The 10,049-nt window shown below is 47.5% G+C and overlaps 1 protein-coding gene across 1 annotated transcript in view; it reads right to left on the reverse strand.

Moving 5' to 3' along the window:
• Positions 1-9,637, reverse strand: part of LOC120949071 (broad-complex core protein) — a 116,636-nt gene extending 106,999 nt beyond the window's left edge. Inside the window, exon 1 of the mRNA XM_040366050.2 lies at positions 6,146-9,637. The gene's annotated coding sequence lies outside the window, so the exon portion shown is untranslated. The remainder of the gene's footprint in view (positions 1-6,145) is intronic.
• Positions 9,638-10,049: the final 412 nt, after the last annotated feature.

Raw genomic sequence — 10,049 nt, forward strand, 5'->3', positions numbered from 1 at the left:
TACGTAAGATGTAAACCTAACACCTGTAAAATACGGTGTCGATGCCATATACACTAAATCCCTGCTCCCTTGGATGGGAATACTGGAATTCCCCATAGACACTATGGAAAGAGAACGGCTGGCATACAACAGAATCCGAGCCCACCCGGAATAAGGTGCACAAAGCCGAGCAAGGAAATGTGCTTCGGCCAGCCCATAGATATTAAGAAATACAATAGAACCAACAATGTTAGATTTAAGTCTAGTCCATAATGATACGGCCAACCAGGCCGTCCTTACGAGAAATAAAAAAAAAAACCGGTTTTGGACATGTTCCGATAAGTAATATGTTACAGTCGTTTCCGCTAAATTTTGACTCTAACTCACCTATTTTTGTCTCGAAGGCACCAATTTTTTACAGCGTGTCAATCGCTTTATTTACAAAATTTTAAATAATTTCTGAAACTGTGTGTTTTGAAATGATTGAAATTAAGTTAAGTGGTGAATAATTTTATTGATAGAATTTAAAATAAAACAATTGTTATGCCAATTTTGGAAGTTTTAATGGAGTGAAAAAAATTGGCATGTATTTTCAGCTGTAAACAAAAGCTTTACAATTTCTAAAATTTCATCATTTTTTTCTCAAGAAATAATCAATTTACACGGTTTTTGTATTTTTTGTGAGATGTAAGATAACAAATATTAAAAATCTGTTTAAATATCTTGTAATATTGTCGTGATTCGTACAGGAGTCAAATATTGATGACTTACATACAAAAATAGGTGCGTTAGAGTCAAAAATTGATGCCTTAAAGCCAAAATTAGGTGCAGGCAATGACTATAATAGCTGCTTTATTTTTTCTACAATAAATAGCCACAATCGGTCAGCCACAATCTATACAAAAAGAACAATTTTTAATTCTGACGCGTCAAATCCTCCTCAACAAAATGAATAGGCTGGAATATTTAAATTAGGAAACAACAAAACCAATTTAACGGCACCAAAATGTAGGTCAACTCTGTACGTTAGTAGCGAACAGAGACGGTCAAAGTCCGTTTGAGGCATACACAACTCTTACTCTGTCTGCTTCTGGCACACCTCCGAGTAATATAAGCAGTGCAAGAAGCAGCCATGAACCTGAACGTCTCCCACTTTCATCTCACACTTTTTTATTGGTCTCGCATGCACACACTAATCGTGGTTCTCGCGCGTATGACCGTTGAAGCTAGCACGGTGCACGAAAAACAGAACCACGTGCAAAATGAAATATGCTTCTTGGCATAACACCCTCCCCTACACGTTTCATCAGCAAAAAAAAGAATGGGTGAAAACAAGCGCCAACACTGGCAACAGTGCAGTGAAAAAAGCACGTGACTCCTACGACAGCCGTTGATGACGATGATGATGATGGCGATGCCGGCAAAGAGGGCCGCATGCATTCAGCAAACGGCACGACGATGACGACGACTACGATAACCTACTGCGCTGCCTGCGCGAAACTATTTCAACTATCCCCCCCCCCCCCAGGCCAACCTACACGACCCTCTCTCTCCTAGCAGCAGTGAGGACGGTGCAGCAATGAGCATACACCATTGTAACGGCACGCGTATGGCAAGGTATGGCAAGAGAACAAACAACGCCACGCATTCTATATCAGACACTAGCACAAAAAAAAGAACAGGGCAGAGACGAGGAGCAATACAAAGCAGCAAGAACAACAAATCCAACCTTCACCAACGGAGACCCCCCATATGTGTCGTTCGCATTCACTGCCCTAGTGCACTTGAGAGTGTGAGCGCGCACACCCCAAATCACCACCATCGCCGCCAACGTTCTCGCGACAACAGCACATATCGGGTGTGCAGCAGTGTGCAATTGCAGTTGCGATTGCCGCCTCACCAACAACAGCAGGAAACAAGAACAAAAAGCTGCTACTACGGCAAAGCGGCATACGTACCCAATGTCCGTGCGCATTGCACATACTCTCTCTCTCTGCTGCTGCTGCTGCACTTGCAACGGGAACGGCGTCATCGACGACGACGACGACGACCACGAGACGACGACAACAGAGGGCAGAGGCAAGCAAGATGCATCGGGATCGGGTGTATTTCTCTGAGTAAAAACCACTCACAACCTGGGTTGCTGGGGGCAAGGGTTGGGAAAGGGCGTGGCACGGACGCGCGAAGTGTTTTCATTCATCACGCAAAGCACAGGAAAGGAAACTGCCGGCATGCAGCAGCAGCAGCAGCAGGATTTTCATTCATAAGTTCTTCTCTCCGCGTGGTACATGTGGTTCCGCGCTCACTCGGTGTGCATGGCTCGCCTCGTTCTCTTGTGTGTGTGTGTGGTTGGCTGGCTTTTTTGCTTCACCACGATGTCTATCCCCGGCACTCCGCGAACCGCCTCCCTACCGACAAAAACGACGATGCGGCGCACACGGGTTAAGAAGCACGGCAAACGCACAGGTTTTTGCAAGCTCTGGCCGCCCTGCAAGTGCAAGTGCAGGAGCGTGCAGCGGCCACGTGTGTATGCGTGTGCACTGCATAGTGGCAATTGTCAATGCGCTCTACTATTACTATTTTTAGACACGACCACCTCCTACTGGCCTAGGCGAACGGGTGCGCACTATGGCACGTTCTATCGCTGAATCTAGCTATCTCGCGTGCCGGGGCGCGCGCACTTTCGCTTTCTCTCGCTCTAAGGGCTGGCCGAGCCCCAGGGGTAGGGTTTGTTCTACTCTCGCTGCACTTTGTGCATCGCCCGATGCAATTGGTTGGTTCTGCGTTGAGGGCCCCGAAACTGAAGATTTCATTTCGCCAGGAGAACACGAACCGCCGCGTAAATGCGATTTTGCTAGTAGTTTGCGCTCTACTAATAGTTTAAAGTATTTGTAAAATTGAATGGGTACTCTCATCATTAGTATATATTTTACATTATAGAGCCATTTTGCAAACAATTATTTAGCTTCACCAAAAAGAATCCACCGCATCTGTGAGGAGAGTGAGAAAACGAACCTGCTCGTCTTGATGCCCGGAAAAAGGTACCGTTCGAGCATAAGTATATAGGTGCGGTCACAACAAATACCACCCAACCCAGAAAGGGCACAAAACAAGTTGCAGCCGTCCCTGAGGAGATGGGAAGCTAATTACGGTGAAGTCAAAGAGCTGCGCAATCGAGCGTTCATCAGCTGCCAGAAACCGGAAACCGGGGGGGGGGGGGGGGGGGGAGAAGATGGACGCAACAAGACCGTCCCGTGAAGGTTATTATTTCCAAGGATATTGTACCGTTAGCTGAGTGCGCGAGTGGAAACGGTTCCCGAGCGGGTCGTTGGGAATGATTACGAAGGTGAAATATCTCCAGAAGAGAGTAACAGGAGTCCGTTGGTTAATCTTTTTCTACACTAAAAAAATGAGTGGCAAACAAAGAAAAACAAATTTCAAAATTTAAAATTTTAGAACTTTTTTAAGAACGGCGTTTTGAAATTCAAAGATTTTTTTTTTAATTTCATAGAGTATCACCGTATTCGAAAATTAAATTTAAAGCGAAAGATGGCACTAATAATTTATGAAAAATGGCTTTGCTGTATCAGCGACTCAAGTTGGATTCTGTTGGCAGAAATATTCAGCTTAAAATACTAAAAACAATCGATTGTTCGCCAAAAAAAACTAATTTACCCCACAAAACCCACATGTGCAGCGATGCATCATTCGCCATCTTAGCACCACCAGTACGCGATGCACCAGTACGAGATAGCGACATGTATACACACACATGTGGCTTCAATCGTAAAAGAAAAATGTTTATTTTTATTTTTGCAATCTGCGGCAACGCGAAAAGACTGAAGACCGATGATGCGAAAAAAAAAGAAACAAAAAACTTCATACGATCCAAGCGTATCGCTCTCAGCACGCCTAAGAGAGGGAACAGTAAAATAGGTTAATGCGTTTAAAAATATCTATGAGCAGCAGCAGTATAGACAGGCATAGGGACTACTCTCGCAGCCGACAGAAGAAGAACAAAAACAGGAATGCGCCTAATTGCACATTCGTCGAACAAAGACAACACCGGGTGTGGAGGTTGAATTAAAAAACATATTAAACATATAAGAAGCAGCTAAAGACCCTTTCAATATATCCTCTAAAACTGAGCCAATCTGGGGTTTCTTTTTGCTATCTTTTGCAGCACTATTTCTCGGTTGGCGAGTTAACAACAACATACGAGCCACAAAAAAGCCCGTCGCACCCCAAAATATTGCAGCAGCACCAGAAGATTGCGCTTTAGGAAAAGAAGGTGAAATCATCATCTCTTTGTGCGCGTTGCAATAGCACACACACACACACACACACCGACACATGGGGTGTTCCCAAGATCTTGAACCTATCACTGGATCATGCATATGTCGCTGATGCTGCCTGCTGATGTGCTGCCTGCTTGCTCATGTGACTGCCTGTGTGTGTGTGTGTGTGTTTTTTTTAGCAGAAAAGCATCAGATTTCGGGTTTCTGCCGCGCAGTGCATATACAACGCGAAGAGTTAGCGGAAAAGATTTGCGTATTCTTCTTTGTCTGCTTTTACAATCACACGTTCTGTGCGTGCGTGTGTGTGTGTGTGTTAGTGCCAAAACCGACTGCCAAACTGCGGCTAATAGAAACGTGTGTGTGCTCCCTCCTTCCCTTTGCTTCTCACAATGCATCACCACACACTTACACAGGCTTCCCTTGTATTTCGGGCGATTTTTGTTTTTTTTGGTTGGTACGATGATGCAGTTGGATGCGCAACAAACTTTTGCCACAAATATTTACACTCATTTGCACCCCCGGGCAGCAGAGATCGTCAGCAACGGGGGGAGGGGAAACTGCACATACTGCATGGTGGTGATGGTGGAGGTGGTGCTGTTCCTGCCTGGTCAATGAACGCGCAAATTTCGACACACCATTATAATATGCGCATGCTAATTCTGTCAGCTGGGTTTGCTGATGATGGTGCAGAGGGTTGCACACACACACAAAAAGTGCCTAATATTCTTCCGTCTGCACACACACACACATTCGAGTGCATTAATGGCTGACTGGTCTAAAAACCAGCGCACCCAGCAAGCGCAGGCACTATTAGAGGGGTATAATGTTATCGTTTTTTTCTTCCCATTTTCTTGCCTTTTGGTCTTTGTTTTTTTTTGTAATAACACACACGCACGCAAACACACATATTTTCTATGCAAAATAATTTATTTTTAAACGAACTGTTCTCGCCATGCATGTGCAGTTTTTAAAATGTCTTTTTGTCCCCTTTTCACCTTTTTCTTCCCCCTAAACCCTAAGGTTAGCGAAAATTAATGCTTTCCGTTTCGTTCGAGCAATTTTACACTTACGTAAAGAGTTCGGTATGGGAAGGGAGCTGTCGAATGTAATGCAAACAAATCAACACGATTACAAAACAAAAAAGATACAAAAACAAAAAAATGCTGCTACGGGCAAATACACAAACACACACAGCATAGAACCGATTTGGGCATACCCCCACCAGCACGGTTTCTACGGTGGGAAGGGAATAGATAGGCCCCCCCTTCCCAAACACAGTGCAAAATGCAAAAAAAGGAAAAAGATGGTTGTTGAAAATTCAAAATTTAGATTATTTATCAACTAATCGAAACCAACCGGGCGCCCGTTCACAAACGTAACCCCCTCGGGCTAGCGTAAATATGAGGTTGACCTCTTCTCTGCCCCTCTCTCCCGCTCTCCCCCAAAAACTGCAACGTTTGATGCGATCGTACAGCACCAGTACAGTAAGTACACACACACACACACACACACACACACACACACACACACACACACACACACACACACACACACACACACACAAGAAAAACAACCAACCAAAGCGAATAAACAACTTGACATGCATATATGTATTGTTTGCCCAAACAGCCACTTTTCTACCATCATCATGAACACCAAATTTCCCAGAATTTCGCATACTAGGACATGCTTAAATATGCTAAGCCAAATTGGCACCCCCTTCCCTCACCCGCTCCCCCCGCAATGCAGCAGCAGCAGCGGGGAGGGAACTAGAATTTTGAGGGCATCGACGACGATAGTGTTTTGAGTTTTTTGAAAACTGTGTGTGTGTGCGATAGAAACTGGAAACTGAAGCAAACGGTGCTTACCTGCGCTGTTGCCGGGGGGGTGTGCCGCTTTGCCGGAAATTCCGCTTCTCAGAAAACTGGACACCTACTGGCGTCTACTGCGGTACGGTGGCCGGAAGTAGTACAAGTCTTGCCTAGTCACACACGCACACTTTTTAGAATAGTATTTTCACACACAGTAATTAAACTAAGAACCAGGGGGGGTGGGGGACGAACAGTATTGGGAACGTTTTCAAGCAGCATTAGAGAACGATGGGGCGAACCTGCCCGGGGGGGCTCAGTAGGCTTGTGCTTCGTTTCTTCTGGCCACACAGTCACACATACACATACACACAACCACAAACAGCTGTCACGCCTGTCACGGGGCTCTTGTTTTCACAGCGATGCACACGAAAGGCCGCACACAGGTGCACACAACTACTGCAACTACTAGGCTTGTAATGTTGTACCAGCTCCAAGCTCTTCTCTTCAAGCTACTTCACCAACAACTCACAGAGAAGCAGCAAACAAAAAAAAAACAGTCACACGCACACAAAGTTTTCTTCCGACCCCGGTTGGCTCTTGTCCTGTGAAACAACACGATCACCGTGAGACACGCGGAGCATACACTTTTCTCCCCGCAAAAAAAAACGGAGAAAGGAAACAAAAACACACACCACCGCTGGCGCAACAGTTTGTTTCGGCGTTGCGCGCGCGCTCGGGAAAAAGCGTTTTCTTGCCCGGGGGGGGGGGGTTTTGCTTCCTATCGAAAGCACGCACGTGTGCCCGCGCGACCTCTGTTCTCGTCGTAAGGACACCACACTCTCTCTCTCACACACACACACACGCTGGGGGTTTATTTTACGCGCGGCTGTAGAGGATGATGGTGGCAGCAGAGGATGGGTCGCCCGCCAAACACATGGTACGGTCCCCCACCAGTGGTATGACACATTGATGGGTGGCTACAAAGGGCGAGAAGGGCCACACACACACACTAACCGGGGACAGTCACACTTTTTCCTTCCGCCTCAAACAAAACAATAGAAGCTCTTGCAAGCGTAACACAGTGACACACACACACACGCGCGGCGCACACACACTAACACAAAAGGATGAAGAATATCGCCGCCTACGTGGTTGGGTCTCTACGGATGGGGTATTGCACTGGATTTCATCACTGGAAGATAGCGGGGGAAGAGGGAGAGAGAGAGAGGAAAAGAGAAGAAGAAATGTTGCAGATTATGAAGGATATTTCATTGTAACAGTACTAAGTAACAGTAGTTATGTTTTTGATTTGAACATTACACTTTAACACCCAAACACACACACACATGCACACACACACACAAAGTTCTTTCAAGTCTTAGTGCTGACAGGACTTCTATTACAGCAGAGCGTGAACCTACACAGGAATTGCAAACACCGATCGTTCATTCACGTAAGCAAGTTCTAATGACACCCAGACACTGTTCACTTTTATCACGAAAACTGTGCTCTTACTCAACACAAACTGTCCACTCATGATGGTTGATTGCAACATACAGAGAACTTTATTTAGAATCCGCAAAAAAAAAACAGAACACAAAACCCTTCAGACACCGACGAGAAGACGAAATGCACGATCTCTTCGGCACCGCTTCCCAAAGCCTACTGTGACGCTGAGCAGCTGGTGGGATTATCAAATCTGTCGATTGTCTGCCGACAGAGCTACACAGCACTAGGAATTAGAGTTCAGGCTACTTTGATTGTCTCTCGGTGGCTTTCATTTGATTTCCGTTGAAAAACAGTTCCTATCCTTGTTTCCCCTGTCACAAGCCGCATCAGTGTCCTAATGTCGGCACCAACACACTGCCGCTGCACGTTGTGTGGACGCGGTTTTCATTTGAATTCTAGGAAATCAAATCGTATCTTATTGGAATTCAACATCACAATCGCGCGCACTCACACTCGGCACAATGTTAACGAGTAGCACAATTCAAATTCGGTGGCCGCAGTTTGGTCAGTATTCACAAGCACTTTGAACGAAGAAACGATCACGGGAAACGAAATGCCACAAAGAACTCTCCAGCATCGCCACAAAAATGTCCACAAAAATCTAAGAAAACTGCACACCACACAAAGAGCTATTCCTCTCTACGTACACAAAAATTCGCACGAAAATAAAAAACCCCACAATCCCTCAATGAAATCACCCCAGTGCACGCACGCACGCACGCAAACGCACTTACTTTAGCTAGGAGAAGAAAAAAAAACAAAGCGCCCACAGTTAGTCAGCCCGCCAGTTCGCTAGCCTGTCGCCGTACTGTTGCAGTGGCGTGTTGCACCGGACGCAGGAAGCTGCCGAATATTGTGGGGTCCTCCGCTGTTGCAACGGCGCGGTCCCGAAAAACCCGAAGGCCTTCCCCCCTCCCCGCTCCGTCTCACTGAACCTACCGCCGCCTGCCCCGGGGAAGAAGCAAGGGGGCCAGCAACAAAAATTGCAACACACCACTACACACGCGCCGGGACTGAGCGCACGCCCGAACCGAGTGGACAAACCAGCAGCAGCAGCAGCACACACCAATCGAACTGCGCCGAAAAATACATACAAAAAAGAAGTGCGCCTGCGGGAGAAGGAAGGGAAGAGGGCAGGCGCAGCGGAAGCTGAAGGGGAGAAGCAGAAACAAGAAGAGTAGCTGCAAACACACATAATAAAATCAAGGTAATCGCGGCGACCCGGCCGATGTGTGCGAGCGAGCGATGTGATGCGTTTCTGTATGCGTTCCCTTGGTGCCGTCGTTTTCGGTGGTCATGGTGGTGGTGGTGGTGCGTGTGTTTGTGTGTGGCAGCCAAAAGGGGGTTTTTATGTATGTATGAAGATGGGTTGCTGCTGCTGCTGCTGCTGCTGCTTGTTGCACTGCACTGCCAGCCCAAAATGACGACGAAAAGGGTACACACAAGTACGCATACAGACACACCGAGCGGCTGGGGAAGCGAGACGGCACGACGATTTTTAATTTTTGGGCGATAGGAAACAGTGGGCAAGGAGGGGAAGGGAAGGAGAGGGGTAGGTCAGCACCAGGGGATCCCGCGGAGCCTTGTGCAACGGCCCTCCGCGCGCGCGCGCGCTCCCGATCGGTCCGCAGAGGCTCGAGAACAAGGGGGCCCGCCACACAATACACTGCTGTCAAACGATGACAAGCGCGGTGCGGTGATATGATGAAGGAAACACACACACACAACCACACACACAATCAACAGGCATAGTGGGGGAGATGCACCGCCACTCGCTCGCATGCACTCACCCGGGGCGCACACAACTCGCCGCGGTGCTGCTGCTGCTGCCGGAAGGGACGAGAGAAAGGATCGAGGGCCCGTGTGGGGAGAGGAGCGGGGAGCCCCACGGCGAAAGAAGGATAGAAGCGAATGCCGAAAAAGTGCAACACAACCACCACCGGACGGCTTGCAAGAACGGAAGAGAAGATGCAAAACGCACAAAGAGCCGGCCCCAAAAATTGTCACACACACACACACGCGCGCGCGATCGCCTAAAGTAGGGGTTTTTGGTCAAATTCGCGCGCGCACACACATTTGCCACAGAGCGTGTATGTGTGTGTGTGTGAGAGAGAGAGAGAGAGAGAGAGAGAGAGTGATATCATTTCGTCCAAATCGCAACGTGCAGCGCGTGCATTTAGAAGAACCAAAGGGTGGGGGGGGGAGGGAGGGAGGGCGATGGGGTCAGCAGGCTGGAACGCCGGCAAAGAAGAGGGTGAAGCAATGAATGCAATAACATTAGCAAAAAAAAAATCCCCCGTCAAACAAGCGCCGGTCAGTTGATCGGCATCGATCCTCGGTCCGGCTGCAGAGACAGACAAGCGCACTTTGCCTCTGCCCAGTGTGTGTGTGTGTGTGTGTGTGTGTGTGTGTGTGTGTGTGAGAGAATTTTTGCGAACAGGGTGAAAGAACG

This window comes from Anopheles coluzzii, chromosome 2 (assembly GCF_943734685.1).
Source record: "Anopheles coluzzii chromosome 2, AcolN3, whole genome shotgun sequence".
NCBI classification, from domain to species: domain Eukaryota; kingdom Metazoa; phylum Arthropoda; class Insecta; order Diptera; family Culicidae; genus Anopheles; species Anopheles coluzzii.